Source organism: Trachypithecus francoisi, unplaced genomic scaffold, assembly GCF_009764315.1.
Source record: "Trachypithecus francoisi isolate TF-2019V2 unplaced genomic scaffold, Tfra_2.0 Lachesis_group17, whole genome shotgun sequence".
Classification (NCBI taxonomy): domain Eukaryota; kingdom Metazoa; phylum Chordata; class Mammalia; order Primates; family Cercopithecidae; genus Trachypithecus; species Trachypithecus francoisi.
The window spans coordinates 68390004-68412706 of NW_022681462.1; the positions used below are offsets into that span (position 1 = coordinate 68390004).

The 22703-nt window shown below is 40.4% G+C and overlaps 1 protein-coding gene across 1 annotated transcript in view; it reads right to left on the reverse strand.

Annotated features, from left to right (window-relative positions):
- Window positions 1-22703, reverse strand: part of TMEM178A (transmembrane protein 178A) — a 279546-nt gene that overhangs the window by 137433 nt on the left and 119410 nt on the right. The gene's annotated exons all lie outside the window — the stretch shown is intronic.

Genomic DNA, 22703 nt, shown 5'->3' on the forward strand with positions numbered 1-22703 from the left:
GGAATAGACCAATGAAACAGAATAGAGACCCCAGAATAAATCCACACACTTGCAGCCAACTCATTTTCAACAAAGGTGGCAAGAACATCCCTTGGGGAAAGGACAGTCACTTTAATAAATGGTGCTGGGAGAACTGAAAGGCACATGCAAAAGAATGAATCTAGATCCCCATCTTTCTCCGTGTATACAAGTCAACTCAAAATGGATTAAAGGCTAAAATGTAAGACCTGAAACTATAAAACTACTAGAAGAAAACATTGGAGAAATGCTCCAGGACATTGGTCTGGTTAACGATTTTTTGCATAAGACCTCAAAAGCACAGGCAACTAAAGCAAAAATAGACAAACAGGATTATATCAAGCTAAAAAGTTTCTGCCACAGCAAAGGAAACAGTCAACAAAGTGAAAAGACAACCCACAGAATGGAGAAAATATTTAAGGCACTCAAATCAATAGCAAAATGCAAAAACAAATACTCTGATTTTAAAATGGTCAAACATTTCTCAAAAGAAGACATACAAACGGTGTTATAAGCAACAGAAAATGAACTAAGACAAAAAAAGGAAAAAAATTATTTAAAGTAAAAAATAAGACATACAAATAGCCAACAGGTATATGAAAAATGCCCAACACCGTTAATCATCAGGGAAATGTAAATCAAAACCACAGTGAGATATCATCTTATCCCAATTAGAATGGCTATTACTGGCCGGGTGCGGTGGCTCACACCTGTAATCCCAGCACTTTGGGAGGCCGAGGCAGGTGGATCACAAGGTCAGGAGATCGAGATCACAGTGAAACCCCGTCTCTACTGAAAACACAAAAAAATAAAATTAGCCGGGCGCGGTGGCGGGTGCCTGTAGTCCCAGCTACTCAGGAGGCTGAGGCAGGAGAATGGCGTGAACCCGGGAGGCCGGGGCTTGCAGTGAGCCGAGATCACGCCACTGCACTCCGGCCTGGGGGACAGAGCGAGACTCTGTCTCAAGAAAAAAAAAAAAAAGAAGAAGAATGGCTATTACTAAAAAAAAAAACAAAAAAAAAAAAAAAAGAAGAAGAATGGCTATTACTAAAAAAAAAAACAAAAAAAAAACAAAAAACAGATGCTGGCAAGTGTGTGGAGAAAGGGGAATGCTCATACATTGTGAGTGGGAATGCAAATTAGTGTGGTCGTTATGGAAAATGGTATGAAGGTTCCTCAAAAAATTAAAAATAGAACATATGATACAGTAATTTGACTGCTGGATACATATTTTTAAAAAGTAAATCAGTATATCAAGGAAACATCTATACACTCATGATTATTGCAGCACTATTCACAATAGCAAAGATATAGAATCAGCCTTTGTGTCCCTCAATGGATGAACGGATAAAGAAAATGTGGTGTATATACACAATGGAATGTTATTCAGCCATTAAAAAAGAATGAGATCTTGTAATCTGCAGCAACATGGATGGAACTGGAGGATCTTATGTTACGGGAAATAAGCCAGGCACAGAAAGACAAATATTGCCTGTTCTCATTCACATGTGGGAGCTAAAAACTGGATCTCATGGAGATAGAGAGTAAAACTGTGGTTATGAGAAGTTGAGAAAGGAAGTGGGGAAAGGGAAACAAGATAACCCGGTTAAGTGCACAAAAATAAAGTTAGATAGAAAAAATACGTTATAGCATTCAATAGTACAGTAGGGAAATCATAGTTAACAATAATTTATTGTATATCTCAAAAAAGCTAAAAGAAAAACATGGTAATGTTCCCAACACAAAGAAAGATAAATGAAGTGATGGATATCCCAATTACCCTGATTTGATCATTACACATTGTATACATATATCAAAATATCACATGTGCCCCAAAAATAAGTACAGCTATTATATATCAATAGAAATCAGGACATTAATATTGATATAATTTTTTTCTTTTGAGACTGAGTCTCACTCTGTCACCAGGCTGGAGTACAGTGGTGCGACCTTGGCTCACTACAACCTCCGCCTCCTGGGTTCAAGCAATTAACCTGCCTCCTGAGTGGCTAGGATTACAGGCATGCGCCACCACACCCAGCTAATTTTTGGGCTTTTAGTAGGGGCGGGTTTTCACCATGTTAGTCAGAATGGTCTCGATCTCTTGACCTCATGATCCACCCACCTCGGCCTCCCAAAGTGCTGGGATTACAGGCGTGAGCCACCACACCTGGCCAATATTGATAGAATTTTTAAAAGAAGGCGAAGGTAATGTTGATTTGTAAAGGGTAAGGAGGAAATGCAAGAGATCATTGTCGATTGGTTATCTTTATTCTGACATCTGCAGGTCCTTGAAGGCATGAACACAGAAGAGTCTAAAATGATCCCACCCAGAATGTAGCAACAATGCCTACGTAATAGTGCTTTGACAAGCCTCCTATTATACAAGCCACACTTCATACAAGCCACACTGGGGACTTTATGAATATTGTTAATAATGGTAGATATATGAGTTAAAGTTTAAAAGTTTTTAACATAAACGACAGCAAACTCAACACCTTCCATCTTGAAATTAGAAACTGACCACGCACAATTTCTGGTTGGTTCATTTACAGCATTTGTATTTGACTTTTAACATTTTATTTTCATAAAGAAATACTGAGCCAGGCATGGTGACTCATGCCTGTAATCCCAGCACTTTGGAAGGCCAGGCGGGTGGATTACTTGAGGTCAGGAGTTCGAGACCAGCCTGACCAACAAGGTGAAACCCCCATCTCTACTAAAAATACAAAAATCAGCCGGGCGTGTTGGCATATACCTGTAATCCCAGCTACTTGGGAGGCTGACGCGAGAGAATCACTTGACCCGGGGGAGCAGAGGTTGCAGTGAGCTGAGATCATGCTGTGCACTCCAGCCTGGGCAATAGAGCAAGACTCTGTCTCAAAAAAGAAAGAAAGAAAGAAAAGAAATACTAAGGGACAAATTTTAGGGTTGTTTAATTTCAAAAATATAACTGTAATGTAAATTATTAATCAACTTGGTGCTTTCTGGATATATGTTAAAAGTATAAAACTGGGCTTGGCATGGTGGCTTATGTCTGTAATCCCAGCACCTTGGGAGACTGAAGTGGGAGGATTCGTTCAGACTAGGAGTTCAAGATCAGCCTGGGCAATGTGGCAAGGACACTTCTCTACAAAAAAAAAAAAAACTTTATTTAGCTGGGTAAGGCAATATGTGCTTATCAGTCCCAGCTCTTTGGGAGGCTGTGGTGGGAGGATCTCCTGAGCCCAGGAGTTCAAGTCTGCAGGGAGCTATGATTGTGCCATTGCATTCCAGCCTGGGCAACAGAGCAAGGCTCTGTTTCTAAAAGAAAAAAAAGTCACACTGGTATCAGTGGCTCACATCTGTAATCCCAGCACTTTGGGAGGCCAAGGCGGGCTGATGACAAGGTCAGGAGTTCAAGACCAGCCTGGCCAAGTGGTGAAACCCCATCTCTATTAAAAATACAAAAATTAGCCGGGCGTGGTGGCACACGCTACTGTGGTAGTCCCAGCTACTCAGGAGGCTGAGGCAGGAGAATTGCTTGAACCCAGGAGGCGGAGGTTGCAGTGAGCCAAGATCGTACCACTGCACTCCAGCCTGGGCAGCAGAGCGAGACTCTGCCGTCTCAAAATACATACATATATATAGGAAATGGCTGTCATGAACATTTTCTTTGTGTTTCTGTTAAGACTGGGCTAACACCTACTGTTATCATTATCTGCTGCACAGTCCCAACAGAAATGATGCTCACAAAGTAAATTGTAAATAGTTTATTTGCAACAAGCATTTCCTGCTGCTAAAGACTTATGAGCACCCTGTTTCATATCCTTGAGCAATTTGGAGATGATTAATCACCACTCCTGCTTAGAAGATGCAAATATAGGCAACTAGGGAAAATGTACTTATTGATATTAATGGAATTTATTTCAGATCTTTTTAAAGTATGCCATCTCCCCAGTTATGGTGAGACCAGAACTCTCCAGCCCTTTTGTTCCACTGAAATTACTATATCTTTACCTTCATGCCTTTGTTCCTACTGTTTCCTCAGTCTAGATTCCCTCTCCCCTCCACTATTTCTATATCCATCAAACCCTATGCCACCTATTTTGTGATGCTGCCCTCCTGACCCAGCCCCAATTCAAATGATTCTCCCCTCTTCCGTGCTTTCACAACTATATACAGTTGCCCCTCAGTTTTTGTGGGGAATTGGTTCCAGGACTCCCTACAGATACCAAAATCCATGGATGCTCAAGTTCCTTTTATAAAATGCTGTAGTGTCAGAGGTGTTTGAACCAGAGCAACTCCATCTTGAATAGGGACTGGGTAAAGTAAGGCTGAGACCTACTGGACTGCATTCCCAGTAGGTTAGACATTCTAAGTCACAGGATGAGGTACGAGGTTGGCACAAGACACATGTCACAAAGGCCTTGCTGATAAAACAGGAAAATAGATTGTGGTAAAGAAGCTGGCTAAAACCCACCAAAACCAAGACGGTGATGAAAGTGACTTCTGGTTGTCCTCACTGTTCATTATATGCTAATTATAATGCATTATCATGCTAAAAGACACTTCCACCAGCTCCATGACAATTTACAGATGTCCTGGCAATGTCCAGAAGTTACCTTATATGATCTAAAAAGGTCAGGAACCCTCAGTTCTGGGAACTGCCCACCCCTTTCCCAGAAATCTCATGAATAATCTGCCTATTGTTTAGCATATAATCAAGAAATAACGTTAAGTATAGTAAATGAAGAGCCCAAGCTACTGCTCTGTCTTTGGAGTAGCCATTCTTTTATTCCTTTACTTTCTTAATAAACTTGCTTTCACTTTACTCTATGGATTTGCCCTGAATTCTTTTTTGCACGAGGTCCAAGAACCCTCTCTTGGCATCTGAATCAGAACCTCTTCCCGGTAACAGTAGTATTTGCATATAACCTACACACCTCTTCTCGTACACTTTAAATCATCTCTAGATTACTTATAATAGCTAATATAATGTAAATGCTATGTAAATAATTGCTATCCTGTATTGTTTAGGGAATAACAACAAGGAAAAAGTCTATACGTGTTCAGTACAGATGCAACCAACCATTTTTTCCCCAGATATTTTGGATCCACAGTTGATTGAATCCATGGATGTGGAATCCATGGTTATGGAACCCATGGATGTGGAGGGCTGACTATATCTATATCTAGGTATAATGTTTAGGTCCTTCTGCTTTGCTTTTTAATTTTTTGTCTCACACAGAATTTTTTGTTTCTTTAGGACTGTGACCAACATTACATATTTTTCTCCCTCTCTCAATAGACAAACACAGCACACATGAGGCTTTGCACATAGTAAACACACAGTAAATATTAATTGACATATAATAACAGCCACAATTCAGTCATTCAATAAGCATCTATTAAGTATTTCTATGTGATAGGATTGTGCCAGACCCTGAAATTGGAAGTGGATAACAAGAATAAATAGGACACAGTTTAATGAAGGAGACAGCCATGCCAATAACATTACAATACATTGTGATAAATACTCTGATAAAAATATGCAAAGTAGTGTGGGAGCACAAAGGAGGGAGAAACTAACTTTGCCAGGGGGAGTCCAAACAGGCTGCACAGAAAAGGCGAGCTCCAACCTTCAATTTAGAGGATGACAAGACTCACCAGGTAGCAGAGGTGTGGTGGGTGTGGAAGGCCTTAAAACAAAAGGGAGTCATTTCCAAAAAACCACAGAGAATGATAAGGGGGAGGCCTACGATCCGAGCTGGAGAGAGAGGGAACCAGATTGTGAAATGTTTTAAATGCCAGGCTGAGGAGCTTCACGTTGACCCAGCAGGTAGGAGATCCATCTCAGGTTTTGCAACAGGACAAAAAGTAGGTCAGACCTGGGTTTGAGAATGATCATACTGGTGGCTGGCAGCTCAATTGGCCACAGCATTTGGCCCTTGTTTCTATATTCTGCCCCTGGCACTGGTGTTTCACTGCTCTCTGGAGAATTTCAAGCAAAGAATGATGAGTTCCCAGGAACAGTTAATTCCCTTTACCGCTTCAGACCAAAGCAATCACATTCTCAGAATACAAATTTCCTTTTGCATACTTTCACGTAGGCAATCGCAGTAAAAATAAATGCTGTTAATTAGTGTTGGTCTAAAAGACTAACAGCATTTAATTTCTCCCTTCATGAAATAGTATTGTTTTTATAAGGAGTCAGAGAGGAAGAGAATGGGGGCAAGCAAAATATATGAATAAAGCAATCACGGTAGTTTAATTAAGTGAAAGTCTGCCAGCTGCTGGGAATAAGACCCCACAGCCTTATTTTGTTTGTATTTCAAATTATTCTTTCTAAAAAAGGAGAAGAATCATGCCTGGTAGTAATCTTCCTACCCCCTTTACACACACATGCAAACTTCTAGGCAATCCAGATGTAAATGGAATTGTTTTTCTGGCCAACAGTGAGAAGCAGTGGGAGCAGCTGGTAGTGGCCCTCTGCACCTTGCTAACAGCGCCTAAAGTACTTTACAGATCCTACAGGGAGTATGGAGAATGTCCTCAAGTTACCCAGAATGGAAAGAGAGGTGTAGGGGATGGAGAATGCTCTAACTCTCAATCTGGTTCTACCACCTTTTAGCTAGTCCTATAGAGCAGGGAGGGGCCCTTCTATAAACTAAGAACACTAATTTCTCAAATACCATGCTCTGTTTTTCAGGACCATGACCTTTAGCAGACCAGGATGCAAAGATCTCATTCCAAATAGCCGCTGTTTCCTTTTACCAGGGAGAAACAATTAGCCTGTTCATTTCAACTATTGACTTATCTCTAGCCAGTGAGTGCAGCAGCTCAAGCTTGGATTTGGAAGTCAGACCTCCTAGGTTCTGATCTTTGATCCATAAGCTTCTCTGTGATTTGGGGCAAATTATGTAACCTTTCTTGGCCTGAGTCCCCCATCTGTAGATGAAAGTAAAGGAATCATCTACATCAAAAGTTGTGAAGATGAAATTAAACAATGGATATGTCTGGTATAGAATGAGGACTTTGTAAATATTAGCATCATCAGCAAATGTCAACAAATCTAATGACTTACTCACTCTTACCTAGGAATACTAATTAGTGTGAATTGGTTTACCACATTGCCTTTAGACTTTGGGTCATAAAGCAGTCAAAGAACACCAAACCCAACGTTTGTACTCTGTACTCTTTGAGGAGGAAACTGAAGCTCAGTGATCTGCCCTTAAGCCCCTGCCTCTTTAGTGGCCAAGCTGAGACCCAAGCCCATGGTTCCAAGTTCCAATTAAGTGCCCTTTCCACCATGGCATGCTTTCCTCTGTGAGAAAAGAACGTGGAACCACAGAAGGTCACAGAGTGCCTAAAAAGCTCATGGTCAGTTACATACCCAGCTCCTAGACAGTGCTTGATTTAGGGTTGGAGTGGCCAACTGCCTGAGTTTGCCCCAAACTGAGGGGTTTCCTGGGATGTAGAACTTTCAGTCCTAAAGCCAGGGCAGTCCCAGGTCAAGTGGACAGTTGGTCACTTTCTTAGTTCATTTGTGCTGCTATAACAGAATACCACAGACTGAGTAATTTATAAAGAACAAAAATGTATTGCTCCCAGTTCTGAAGACTGGGATCAAGGTACCAGCTGGTTCTGTTGTCTGGTGAGGGCAGTTCTACGCTTCCAAGATGGCACCTTGTTGGCCCATCCTCCAGAAAAAAGGAACACTGTGTCTTCCCATGGTGAAAGGGACAAAGGGAGGAGAGAGTATTGAAATCCTTGCATCAAGTCCTTTTTTAAGGACATTTAATCCCACTGGTGAGAGCAGTCACCTCCTAAAGGCCATAGCTCTTCATACTGTCACACTGAAGATCAACATGAATTTTGGAGGGGACAATATCATTCAAACCATAGCAGTCCCCTTCCTGAAAGCAGACCCCCAATAAGTGTTTACTGAATGAGTAAACAAATGTCTCCTGAGTACCAATCAAGTCTCTATGTGAAAGCAGCTTGTTCATACTGGGAAAGGGAGACACTCGAGGCAGAAAAAGGAAGGATCTGGTCCTTTTTGTCATCAATGAGATATCTGATTTGCAAGAGAACTATACTTTCTTGATTAAAAGAGAAGCTTCTCAAAATGGATCCTTACTGAGAAAAGAAAAACTGAAAATTAAAGATGAGCAATGATCAACTTTAATGAATTATTTAACTTTATCTAAAGGATAAAGATAAAAATTTAACTTTATCTAAAGGAAAAAAGTCAAAAGCTTAGCCAATAAAACACAGCCACAACCCAGATGCAGTCTTGACCTGGTTCATTTTTCTTGGAGGCCTCATCTGAGATGGAGAATGAGGGCTCTCCCTTCACCGTGGGGAGGAGCAACTGCTCCACTACAGGGCAAGGACATGCCCTGAGGCTGTACCTCCAAGCGCTGTCTGGAAAGAGAGACTCTAATAGAGAAGCCAGTTTTCAAGCCTGAAAGTGACACTCATGAGTGGTAGAAATGGAAGGACAGAAGAAAAACTGCAGTTAGCCAGCTGTTTTCAAAATAATTGAAGGATTCTTATTCAGTGAGTCATGGTCAGCCTAGAAAGACAGGAAGTACAGAGCTATATTTCAGGGCCCAAGAATTAGCTGTGCATAAATAGCTATCACTATCCCTCCCAAACAAAACGTTATTTCCATGAAATCTAGTGCTGCATTAAACTGGAAAAAAAATGCCTTTCTGCCAAAATTTATGTAATATTGTGTCTTAGCAATACGGTCTTTGTTCAGTGGGTTAAACTCTGAAGCATACAGAAGATATTTGTTCCCTTTTTAATGACAATAGTTTATTGCACAAACTCTGCCTGATGATGAGAGGTAATAACCATGCCCATAGTTAATTTTTCATTCCTTTTTTGGAAGTTTCCACTTCTATGGAAAACTTTTTCAGGTTACCTTGGGAAAATCACAGCCCTTCTCCGGAACTGTGTCTCCTCCTGAACTTGGTGAATAAAAGAGCTCATTCCTGTTTTTCCAGTCTAATTTTATGACAAAGTATTAATGGAAATATTTCACCTATGCTCTCAACACAGCACCGAAGTTCTGAAAAATCTTAGACTGTTCTTAGAACTTGTTCTTAAAACCTGGAATCGGCCAGGAGTGATGGCTCACACCTGTAATCCTGGCACTTTGGGAGGCCGACGCAGGTGGATTGCTTGAGCCCAGGAGTTCACAACCAGCCTGGGAAACATGAGGAAACCCCATCTCTACCAAAAATACAAAAATTAGCCAGTCTCACAACCTGGTCTCTAAATAAATAAATAGATAAATAAATAAATAAAACCTGTAACAGACCCAGGGCAAGGTGAATGGGACAGGTTCCTTGAGCTCCCAGGAGCTGGGTTTAGAAGCCCCACAGACAGATTTACCAGAATAAACCAGACCAACCCTCCAACAACCAGACACATATTAAAGGGGCAGAGAGGTTGCCATCCACCTGTCCTTATCCAGTAGCTTTCCAATTGTTTCTATTGCAAATCCATACACAAGTTATTCCTGCAGCTGGGCCAAAACCGCTGAACCTGAAAGAATAAGGTCCATACTGCCCCACCATGAAACTTGGCAGCAAGTCTGGGATCTCCTTCCTCAACAGGGCTTCCTCAACATGGATACCTTCAGCATGAAATCAACTAGTTAGGAATATACTGGCTGTTCATTCCCATTCCCATCCACAGAATACTTTTTCTGATCTGCCACTGCTGCTTACCTAAGTATGCTAAGCAGAGCCAACTGTAGGCAAAATTTAACAATAGATGAAGTCTGCCTGAGAGATTCCTTCCATTTCTCTTTGAGTACCCTGGAATGATTGTGGCTATGCCAGTGACCTTCTACTGTCCCATGGTCAACAGGAGACCACAAACTGAGCACCCCAACTAGAATTGCCATTTCCATGGTATTATACTCTAGACATTTCCCAACTGTTTCCTCTGTAGAATTACCACTCTGTCCCATTCCTTCGGGATCTTTATGGCCAAAAAACTAATGAATCTTAGTTAATGTAGATGCTAGAAAGGGATGCTGGTATAATATATTTGTACTTTAACTGTGATGTTTGCTTTTGTAAAACAAAGAAATTATATAATAGTGGAACCAATATCTCATCCAAACTGCTCTTTTTTTTTTTTTTAAGACAGTTTCAATCTTGTCACCCAGGCTGTAGTGCAATGGCACCATCTCGGCTCACTGCAACCTCTGCCTCCCTTCAAGTGATTCTCCTGCCTCAGCCTCCCCAAGTAGCTGGGATTACAGGCGCCCGCCACCACGCCCAGCTAATTTTTTTGTATTTTTAGTTGAGACGGGGTTTCACCATGTTGGCCAGGCTGGTCTGGTACTCCTGACCTCAGGTGATCCACCTGCCTCGGCCTCCCAAAGTGCTGAGATTACAGGCGTGAGCCACCGCGCCCGGCCAAAATGCTCTTCTAAAAGTAGTAGAGCTGGGATTCAAAGTGGCCTGACTCTAGGTCGCGTTCTCCCACTGTTGCAAATGGATGGGGCCACACTCAAAGTTATATTTCTTAAAGATGTGATAGCTGTTTTGATCTGATGCCCTCCAGCTTTTTCTAATAACGCCTTATTTTGAGACAGTCAGTTGAGCAAGAAAAGTCTGGTGACTCTTTGCAACATTTTCTGGTGGAACTTCCTGGCTCTCTCTAGGAGATCCATGATATAAAATAGGACATTGCTTTAATTGCCATTAACCCGAGAGTCAGTCACTGCACCGAAACAACTCTGAACAAGAACCATCTTTCATATCTATTTATGTATACTTTTCTACCTCACATGTTCCAGGATACAGACAGGCCTAAGGAATTCCAAAGACATTTCCAGCCAACTGAGCAGAACATTTCCCAGATTGCCAAGTGAAGTTGATGGCTATCAGGACAATTTGAACAAATAATCATGGACAGATCATTCCTGGCTCCCTGAGCCATGATGGTAGAACATGATCATTCTGCTTTCTCCCCAGCTCCTCATGGCATTCACTCAGTCCAGAGTCCCAGCAGCTAGATACCAGGCTGATAATGTTGAGGATGCTCCCTTTTGTTTAAGTTGGGAAGAAATTTTGGCAACTTAGTGAGTGTAGTTTTCATGAAAGAGAAAGCAGAAGCTGTCTTAAAAGAGTTTGGGGGAAAAAAATCAGTAAGAAAGACACTGCTTCAATCAAGTTTTGTTTTGGCTTTGGTCAGGGGGATATTTCCCTTTCTATATAAAGTCTCAATGAATATTTCTTAGGAAGAGGAGTAGAACACTGGGGTAAGTAATAGGGAAACCATCTGGTAACTGCTCCTTTTGTCTTTTTCTATCTCCTCTTCAGATTTTCTTCACTTCACTTTCATTACAGATAGAAAATTTATTTTATAAATCTAAAAAGAAAAAGAAATAGATACAACCAAAGTTTCTTAGTAGTTCTCTTTCAATAATTATGCAAACTAAGAGAATGCTGTGTAAGCTGTCCATAAGTCAGAGCTAGGAAAGAATCAAACAGCTATCAGGTTTCATTATAAACTAAAAGTCTAAGAGCCAAGAGATTAAGACAAAATGGAAAGGGGGATGTCAGTGGGTTGCTGTGGTCATGAGCAAGCCAAAGGTGCAAATCAAAAGATCAAATATTGCAAGAAGGAATGAACAGGTTTCATGGGTTAGGGTGGACTAAGGTCAGAAGTCAACAGGTCAGATCCATCCAGGGATTGCCAGTACAGAGTGGAGACCCTTTCATGTGTCCTCATCCTGGGTGAAAGGCTCTATTCCACACTATTTACAAATCCTACCTAAGTAAAAGCCAGGCTGGGAGGTTAACCTGATGATAAAACGGATATTTCTGATAAAGAAAAAAAAGAAAAGGATACAAAAAAATATTGAACTCGTAGGCATGCCAAATACTTGACATAACACTTAGTCTTTACAATTCTTGGAGAGATAACATATGTTATGTTTTCTGGCTGCCTCACACCTTTTGTGCATCTTACTATGTTCAGGGAATTTCCCATCTTGTGAGTTTTGCATCCTCAGAGTAAAGTCAGAAAATTTGCTTCCCTAGAGAGCTTGGTAGTTGGAACACAGGCATGAAGCCTAGGATCTGCCACTAAGATGTACCCAACCTAGAAGTTAATTAGAAATAATTAGCCAGAGGAAGGACGTGATGCCTGGGACTCATTTGCTGACAAGGCTGATAACAGACTCATCTAGTTTTCTGGGGAACCAGTTGTTGTAAGATCAGTTCCTGGTCCAGAAGTATCAGCACTGGCAGAGCTGCAGGAGAGTTTGAGGTCCTAGCAGCCATTTCATGCTCTGGGGAAAGCATGGTCATCAGCTTCTTTATCGGGTCACTTCTGCAGCGTAGTATCAGGCCTTGACACCAGAAGCTTAGCCTCAAGCCTGCCTCTCCCAACTACTTTGTGCAGGCAATAATCTTTTAAATTAGCTCTTTATCTGTTTAATCAGCCATAGTCAGTTACTACTGCTTACAACTAAGAACCCTGAGTGTTAAAAATAAATATTACTACTATGCCTTTTTGCTAAAAAAAGAACAAAGTTGAAAGATGACAAGTTACTGGGCCCAATTGGCCCACCACAGTGGTGCCCACACACACCACTAGGGGATCTAAAAACAGGCCTGTTCAGCCCACTGCTACCCCTGTCAGTACCCAGTCATCATTCCAGGGGCCTGGGGATCACCCTGCCCTGAGTGCTGCCACCGACATTCATGTTCACCATCAGGGAGCCTGAAGACAAACCCACCTGACCTGCCACCACTGCCCATACATGTCTCCTGGAGGACTAGGGACTGGCCTACTCAGCCTGCCACCAGCAGCAGCAGCAGCAGCAGCACCCATCTATATGAGCTACCTGGGGGCCTGGGGCCTGCTTAGCTCACTGCCAACGCCACTAGCACCCGCATGTGATACTTGGGGGCCTAAGGGTTAACTTTGCACTGCTACTGCCACTGCTGATGCCACACACAGAGCCTAGGGGCCTGAGGACTTGCCCACTTAACGAACCCACTGATACCACTGCTGGCACCCAAGAAAGCCACCTGAAGGCCCAAGAATCAGCTTGTATGGATCCACTACAACTAGTGCCTGCATACACTACCTGGAAACCCAAGGACCAACACACCCAGCCCACCACCACCACTGGTGGCTGAGGACCAGCCCTCCTGGCAACCCTGTCCCTAGCAAAACCTCACCACAGCCTCCATTAACAACGATAGCCTAAGCTACTGTGAAACTTATAGACATCATTGACACTGATTATAGCTGACAAATCATATGAACACTATACTACTGCACCCACCCAGAATCAAAGCCAAAACACTGTACCCAACCAACACTATAGATACACCTACAGAAAAAGTCTTTCCCTCCAGAAGCTAATCCACAAAATTGGAAGAAATGACTGTTACACTAGGTGCACAGATACCAGTGTAAAGCCCCCCCCCCAAAAAAAAACCCATAAAAAAGAAACATGACATTTCCAAAGAAACACAATAATTTTCCAGCAACAGAATTCAATAAAAAGCAAATCATAAAAACCTGAAAAATAATTTAAAATAATGACATTAAAGAAATTCAGTGAGATACAAGAGAATACAGATAAGTAATACAAAGAATTCAGAAAAACAATTCATGATCTGAATGAGAAATTCAACAAGAAGATATCACAAAAACGAATCACACAAAAATCCTGGACCTGAAGAATTCATTGAATGAAAGAAAAAATATAATTGAGAGCTTTAACAATAGACTAACTCAAGCTGAAATTTTTTAAAAACAGCCCAGTCAGATTAAAAAAGAAAGAAAGAAAGAAAGCTTATGTGACAAATAGGAAATCATAAAGCAACCAACTATTCAAATTTTTGGAGTTTCAGAAAAGGAAGCAGGCAAAAACATAAAACTTATTTAATGATATTATAGCCTAAAACTTCTCCAGACTTGCAAGACAACTGGACACCTGGATACAAGAGGTTCAAAGGTTCCCAAACAAATTTAACCCAAAAAATTCTTCTCCAAGGTACATTATAGTCAAACTATGAAAAGTCATAGACAAAGAGAATTCTAAAAACAGCCAGAGAAAAGCATAAAGCAACATATAAGGAAATCCCCGTCAGAGTAACAACAGATTTCTCAACAGAAACCTTACAGGACAGTAGAAAATGGTATGGATGATATATTCAAAGTGCTGAAAGCAGTGGGGGAAGGGGGGAAAAAAACCTGTCAACCAAGAATACTATACCCAGCAAAGCTACTTTTCAAAAATGTAGGGAGAAATAAATGAGAGAATTCATCACCAGTAGACTGGTCCTACAAGAAATGCTTAAGGGAGTCCTACATCTTGAGGCAAAAGCATGATATCTACCATCATTAAAACACAAAAAAATTTAAAACTTGTTGGTAGAGCAGACACATAAATAAAAGAAAGGACTCAAATGTTACAACTACAAAAAACTACCAAACTGCAATAATAAACAATAACAGAAGAGAAGTAGACAAGATATACAAAACAACCAGAAAACAATTAACAGAATGACAAGAGTAAGTCCTCACCTATCAATAATAATCCTAAATATAAACAAATTAAATTTCCCACCTAAAAGATATGGACTGGCTAACTGAATTTTAATGACCCACCTATATGCTGCCTACAAGAAACTCATTTCACCTATAAAGAGATAGAGACTGAAAGTGAAGAAATGGAAAAAGATATCCTATGCAAACAGAAATCTAAAATGAACAGGAGTAGCTATACCTATGTCAGATAAAACAGACTTTAAGTCAGAAACTGCAAAGAGGCTAGCCACAAGGGCTCACACCTGTAATCCCAGCACTTTGGGAGGATGAAGAGGGTGGATCCCTTGGGTCCAGGAGTTCAAGACCAGCATGGGCAATACGGCAAAACACCATATCTACAAAACATACAAAATACTATCTGGGCATGGTGGTGTGTGCCTGTAGTCCTAACTATTTGGGAGACCAAGGTGGGAGAATCACCTAAACCCAGAAGGTGGAGGCTGCAATGAGCTATGATTGTGCCACTGAACTTCAGCCTAGGTGACAGAGTGAAAAAAAAAAAAAAAACACCTATAGAAAGAGACAAAGAAGTTTTTTATATAATAATAAAAGGATCAATTCAGCAAAAGGATATAACAATTCTAAATATATATGCCCCCAACAGTGGATCACTCAGCTCTATAAAGGAAATATTATTAAATCTAAAGGGAGAGATGGACTCCAATACAATCATAGTTGGGGACTTTAGCACCCCACTTCCAGCGTTAGACCAGATCATCTAAACAGAAAATCAACAAAAAAACATTGGATTTAAATGCACTTTAGGCCAAATGTACCTAACAGATATTAACAGAACGTTTTATTCAACAGCTGCAAAATGCTCATTCTTCTCATTAGTACATGGAATATTCTCCAGGATTTACCATATATTAGGTAACAAAGCAAATCTCCACAAATTTTTTGACATTAAAACCATATCAAGTATCTTCTCAGAACACAATGGAATAAACTAGAAATCAATTACAAAAGGAATATTGGAAACTGTAAAAATGCATGGAAATAAAACATCATGCTCTTAAACTATCATTGGGTTGATGATGAAATTAAGAAGGAAAATTTTAAATTTATTGAAACAAATAAAAATGGAAATGCAACATACCAAAATCTATGAGATACAGGAAAAGCTTTGCTAACAGGGAACTTCGTAGCAATAAACATTGACATCAAAAAACTAGAAAGACTATAAATGGACAGCCTAACAATGTACCTCAAGGAAGTAGAAAAGCAAGAACAAATCAAAATCAAAATGACTAGATACAGACCAGGTGCAGTGGCTCACACCTGTAATCCCAACACTTTGAGAGACCAAGGCGGGTAGATTACCTGAGATCAGGAGTTCAAGACCAGCCTGGCCAGTGTGGTGAAACCCTGCCTCTATTAAAAATACAAAAATTAGCCAGGCATGGTGTTGCATACCTGTAATCCCAGCTACTGAGGAGGCTGAGGCAGGAGAATCACTTGAACCCTGGAGGCAGAGGTTGCAGTGAGCCAAGATCACGCCACTGCACTCCAGCCTAGGTGACAGAGTGAGACTCCATCTCAAAAAAAAAAAAAAGATACTAGAAATGATAAAGATCAGAGAACTAAATTAAACAGTGACTTAAAAAATACAAAGAATTAATAAAATGAAAAGTTGGTGTTTTGAAAAGACAAAATCAATACACTGCTAGCTCAACTAACCAAGAAAAGAAGAAAGAGCCAAATAAATAAAATCGGAAATTAAAAAGAAGGCTTCTTTTTTGATACTACAGAAATAAAAATAATCATTAGAGACTATTATGAACAACTATACATTAAGAAACTGTAATACTCAGAGAAAAAGTAGATACATTCTTAGATACATACAACTTACCTAGATTGAACCAGGAAGAAATAGAAAACCTGAACACACCAATAACAAGTAATAAAATTCAAACAATAATAACAAGTCTCTCAACAACAACAAAAAAGCCCAGGACCAGATGGCATTACTGGCAAAGTCCGCCGAACTTATGCTGGTGAGGATGAGGGGAAAAGGGAACTCTTATACACTGTTGGTGGGGATGTAAACTAGTATTAACGTAACCACTATGGAAAACCATATTGAGAGTTCTCAAAAAACTAAAAATAGCTGGGTATGGTGGCTCACACCTGTAATCTTAACACTAGAGGGCTGAGGCAGGAGGATTGCTTGAGCACAGGAGCTTGAGACCAGCCTGAGCAACAGAGTAAGACCTCATCTCTACAAAAAGTTTTAAAAAATTAGCCAGGCATGGTGGCATGTACCTGTAGTCCCAGCTATTAGGAGGCTGAGGAGGGAGGATCCCTTGAGCCCAGGATGTCAAGGCTGCAGTGAGCCATGACTGTGCCACTGCACTCCAACCTAGGAGCCAGAGCAAGGCCCTGTCTCATTTAAAAAAAAAAAAATTAAAAATAGAACTACCATATGATCCAGCAATCCTACTACTGGGTATATGTAAAGGAAAAGAAATCAGAATTTCAAAGCGATGCCTGCACTCACAGGTTTATCATAGCACTATTCATAATTACAAAAACATGGAACCAACCAAAGTGTTCATCAATGGATGAATGAATAAAGAAAATGTGGTGTGTATATATACAAAATGGAATACTATTCAGACACTCAAAAGAATGAAACCCTGTCATTTGCAGAAACACAGATGGAACTAGAGGTCATTGTGTTAAATGAAACAAGCCAGGCACAGAAAGACAAATACTGCATGTTCTCATTCATATGTGGGAGCTTAAAAAGTTGATATTGTAAAGGTAGAGAGTAGAATGATAGAGGCCGGGTGCAATGGTTCACGCCTGTAATTCCAGCACTTTGGGGGCTGAGGCAGGTGGATCACTTGAGGTCAGGAGTTCGAGATCAGCCTGGCCAACATGGTGAAACCCTGCCTCTACCAAAAATACAAAAATTAGCCAGGTGTGGTGGCACGCACCTTGTAGTCCCAGCTACTCAGGAGGCTGAGGCAGGAGAATTGCTTGAACCCAGGAGGTGGAGGTTGCAGTGAGCAGAGATTGTACCACTGCACTCCAACCTGGGTGACAAAGCAAGACTCCATCTCAAAAAAAAAAAAAAAAGAAAAAAAAAAGAGAGAGTAGATTTATAGACGCTAGAGGCTGAGAAATGTGAATGAGTAAGGAGAGGAATGAAAAGAGGTAGGTAATGGGTACAAACATACAGTTAGATAAAAGGTATACGTTCTATTGGTCAACAGCAGAGTAGAGTGATTACAGTTAACAACAATGTATGTTTCTAAGTAACTAGAAGAGAGAACTAGAATTGTTCCCAACACATAGAAATGATAAATACTCAATATATAGACACCTCAAATACCCTGACTTGATCATTACACATTCTATATGTGTAACAAAATATCAGATGTACCCCATAAATATGTAAAATATTATGTGTCAATAAAAAAGGGAAAAATAAGTAAAGGTTGGCTATTATACTATTTTAAAAAAGAAAAAAGACATTAAGTTACTAAAAAGACAAAAACCTAGGTAACTTGCCCAATATACAGCTCATGAGTAGCAGATGCAGGATTTGAACCCAGGACTATCTAACTACAAAGCTGGTGTTGTTTCCGATCTATTAACTGGAAAAAGTTCACAGAAGGAACACTTTGTGTGACGGGGTAAGGAATGGTCTTTCCATTTCCACTGACTTTAAATACCTCAGTAGACAGAACACCTTTTTCTCTTTGCTTGTGCTCATTTTTCTGACTTAAATGTGTGCCAATAAACATATGGGTGATGCTAAAGATAAACCAACACTACTGATTTCCATTGCTACCTTCAAATATTGTCATTCACAGTTTGTGAGGGGTGGGACCACTCTCTGTGGATTGCTGCGGGGGTGGCCAACTGTTTGCATTTTGTTTATCATTGCTTTTGATGAGTCATAGAGAGTTGTGCATTATTCATAAACTTTAGATTTAAATAAAGTTCCCTATGCAAATTCTGCTCACTGGAGGCTCCGATCCAGGATTGAAATAAATAGCAGCAGATAATGAAGTAGATAGCCCAACTTATGCTTTCAATCTGTGTGAACTAATGCCCAGAGAACCAGAGAGAGGTTGGGAGAGTGGGTTTTAACTCAGAGTCCTGTCATGTATATTATAAAATGAAAATTGGAATATTGATAGATATATGACAAAACTGAAATAATCCATTAGGCATCTGAAAATTCCAATAGCCTTTAAACTAAAAAAATAAAAAGGAAAACAATCTCACACAGGTGTTAGGAGTTAGAGCTGTTCCAACCAAAATATGAACTAGCAAAAATCTGTCAAAGTTGTCAACCTCCCATTCTTCTTCCCTTTATTCTTAAGTGGTGCTCTCACCACCTCCTATTCCTCAAATATTTAGATTAAGTTATCTCTCACCATTTACTAATCCACTCATTCTTCCTTCAAACCAAGGTACAAATGACTAATAGTAACTTAAAGAACTACTCTTTCCACAGGCATTTACATTTAAACTAAATCAATATCTTAAGTAAAGGGATTATGTTTTGTAGTGGACATCTGCCATTTGTAGTTGCCCAAAATCTTTTTAATATCTCATACAAAGAAATGTATTCTGATATATATTAAAGAGTAGGTAACACATTGTGATGGTTAATTCTATGTGTCAACTTGATTGTCCAGAGTGTCCAGATATTTGGTTAAATATCTTGGTGTGTCCTTGGTTAAATATTTTGGTTAAAAATTGGTTAAATATTCTTGGTGTGTCTGTTGAGGTGTTTCAGCATGGCATTAGTATCTGAGTATGTACACTGAGTAAGCAGATTCCCCTCGCCCCAGTGTGAGTGGACCTCATCCTATCCACTGAAAGCTTGAATAGACTAAAAGACTAAAGACTGTGTAAGAAAGTATTCTTTTTTTTAACCTATATTCAAGTGGGAGCACTGGTCCTTGCCAGCCTTCAGACTTAAACTGTAACTATACCTTTTCTCCTGCTGGGTATCCAGCTTTTGGGACATCTCAGCCTTCATAGTCACATAAACCAATTCCTGATAGTAAATCAAATCTCTCATTAGATAGATGGATACACACACACACACACACACACACACACACACACACATATATATATATATTTTTTTTTGAGACAGAATTTCAGTCTTGTTGCCCAGGCTGCAGTGCAATGGTGTGATCTTGGCTCACTGCAACTTCCGCCTCCTAGGTTCAAGCAATTCTCCTGCCTCGGCCTCCTGAGTAGCTGGGATTACAGGCATGCACCATCAAGCCAGGCTAATTTTGTATTTTTAGTAGAGACGGGGTTTCTCCATGTTGGTCAGGCTGGTCTCGAACTCCCAACCTCAGGTGATCCGCCTGCCTCAGCCTCCCAAAGTGCTGGGATTACAGGTGTGAGCCACCGCGCCTGGCCTTATAAACATATATTTTATTGGTTCCGTTTCTCTGGAGAACCCAGACTAATACATATATTCATTATAAAAGACTAGAAAGTAATGAATACCTGTGGGCCTACCACCCAACCCAAGAAATAGCTTACTATTTCTCTCCCCTTTTCTATTCTCTAGCCTTTTTACCAGATACCCAAAAATATCTTGAACACCTTCTTACCACTTTGAAAGTTTCCCACTTCGTTGATCTTGCCTTTTCAAAAACAAATTTTTAAAAACTGTACTTCCCAGCATTTCTTGTGCTAAGGTGCCAGTAGGTGATGGAGATTTCACTGAACAGATGCACCTATATTAGACATATTCAGAACCAAGTGACGTGGAGAAAAGGCCGGGCATGGGGCGCCCATATTTCTAGCACAGACTGGAACTAGCAGCTGTGTTGGCCTCCTGATCATAGTAGATGCTGTAACTCCCTTGGAAAGCCATTTTAGAATGTTGAAATGCACACTGGGGTGCATTATTCCTGAAGGTTCACCTAGAGTCTATTTCTTCAGCCTTCATAATGTTTCTTTAATAATTTATCCCTTAATAAATTCCTTCATGCTTAAAGTAACCAGAGTAAATTCATTGACTGCAATTAAGGAACTCTGACCAATTAAGAAAACTATACCAGAAGTGATTGCAAACAATAGATTTCAAAAGCATGAAAAACTTGGATTGGCTATCTGACCTCATTGGGTTTGAAGTGAGTGAGTGGGTACCATTAAGTGATTGGACACTAGTAATTATACGAGGTGGTAAAACAGCTTCTTAAATGACTACCTGTGATCATTTGGAATAAAATGCCTTCTGAAGCCAAGGTTTGGCTTTCCTTTTGATTGTTGCAATATACCACTATGTGGGGCAAAGGAATACAGGAAGTATGGGTTAGGATAGCTGACTTTATTACCATCAATGAGCTTTAAAAAAGAACAAGGCGGCCGGGCGTGGTGGCTCATGCCTGTAATCCCAACACTTTGGGAGGCCGAGGCAGGCAGATCACTTGAGTCTGGGAGTTTGAGACCAGCCGGGGCAACATGGCAAGACCCTGTGGCCCACATCTGCAGTCCCAGCTATTAATACTTAGGAGGGTGAGGTGTGAGGATGGCTTGAGTCCAGGAAGTAGAGATTATAGTGAGCTGAGATCGTGCAATCACACTCCAACCCGGGTGACAGAGCAAGACTCTGTCTCAAACAAAAGAAAAAAGAAGGAAAAGTAAAAGGCCAAAGAATTTAAACTCACAGATCAAGGGATTGTTAGGGAAGGGAATGTCAGAGTTTCTAGGACTCCTCTTAAAGAACTTTTCTCTCTTATGGCCAAAGGGCTGTCATGGCCAAAGAGCAAACACCGAGTCAAATCTGGCCAGTTACTGAATTTCAACACAGGCTGAATTCATGGTCCTCGCTATATCTCACTCATGAAAGGCACTGGGAAAGAATGGGACAAAAGAATTGGAATGAGAGCAGTTAGGAGGAACTGGATTATTCAGCACACTCAAACACTATTATGCCTCCATTACCAAAAGAAGGAGCCCCTCCTCCCCAATCTGAAGATGTTGGTTAAAGATCTTATAACAGGGGCATCTAATCTTTTAGCTTCCCTGGACCACACTGGAAGAAGCAGCACTGTCTTGGGCCACACATAAAATACACTAACACTAATGATATCTGATGAGCTTAAAAAAAAAAAAAAAAAATCACAAAAGTCCGGGCGCAGTGGCTCACGCTTGTAATCCCAGCACTTTGAAAGGCCGAGGCAGGTGGATCATGAGGTCAGGAGTTTGAGACCAGCCTGGCCAACACAGTGAAACCCCATCTCTACTAAAAATACAAAAATTAGCTGGGAGTGGTGCTGCATGCCTGTAATCCCAGCCACTCAGGAGGCTGAGGCAAGAGAATCTCCTGAACCAGGGAGGCAGATGTTGCAGTGAGCCAAGATTGTGCCACTGCACTCCAGCCTGGGCAACAAAGCTAGACTTCATCAAAAAAAAAAAAAAAAAAAGAAAGAAAAAAAAATTTACACAAAAAAATCTCATAATATTTTTAGAAAGTTTACAAATTTGTGTTGTGCCACACTCATCAAAGCCATCCAGCTCTGCATGCAGCCTGCAGGCTGCAGGTTGGACAAGTTTGCCTTACAATGACCTCACCTGAGAGAGTTACTTCCTACAGGAATTCATACCCTAAACCTATGACCTTTTATTTCCTCCACATTTATAACTAGTTCCAGATTCCAACATGCCCATAAAGGCCAATTTTAAAATTCAAACCTAGAAGGAAAAGATTCATATACCAGAAGAATTGTAAGATTTTGCTAGTTAATATTTGCAAAAACCTGGAGAGTATACTGAATTTCTACCAAAAGCATAATTTTATAGCACAAATTATTGACACAGATAAACTAACCAGAGGTTCTGGATTCATTCTACATAGCTTGAGCCAATAGTTAACTTGGCTGGTTGACTGAAACCTGGACTCCACTGTGGCCTATTGCTGAAAGAAGTTGAAATGCCAACTCAATAGTAAGAACTTATAGTAAGGCTTATAGTGATAAGAATGTTGGAATAAATATATCATATACAACATCTCACATATACCCAAAGTAAGCCTATAGAATACTGCCTTTTCCAAGTTACTAAGAAAAACACTGATGAGGTGAGAACAAGAATCTTTGAATAATGCT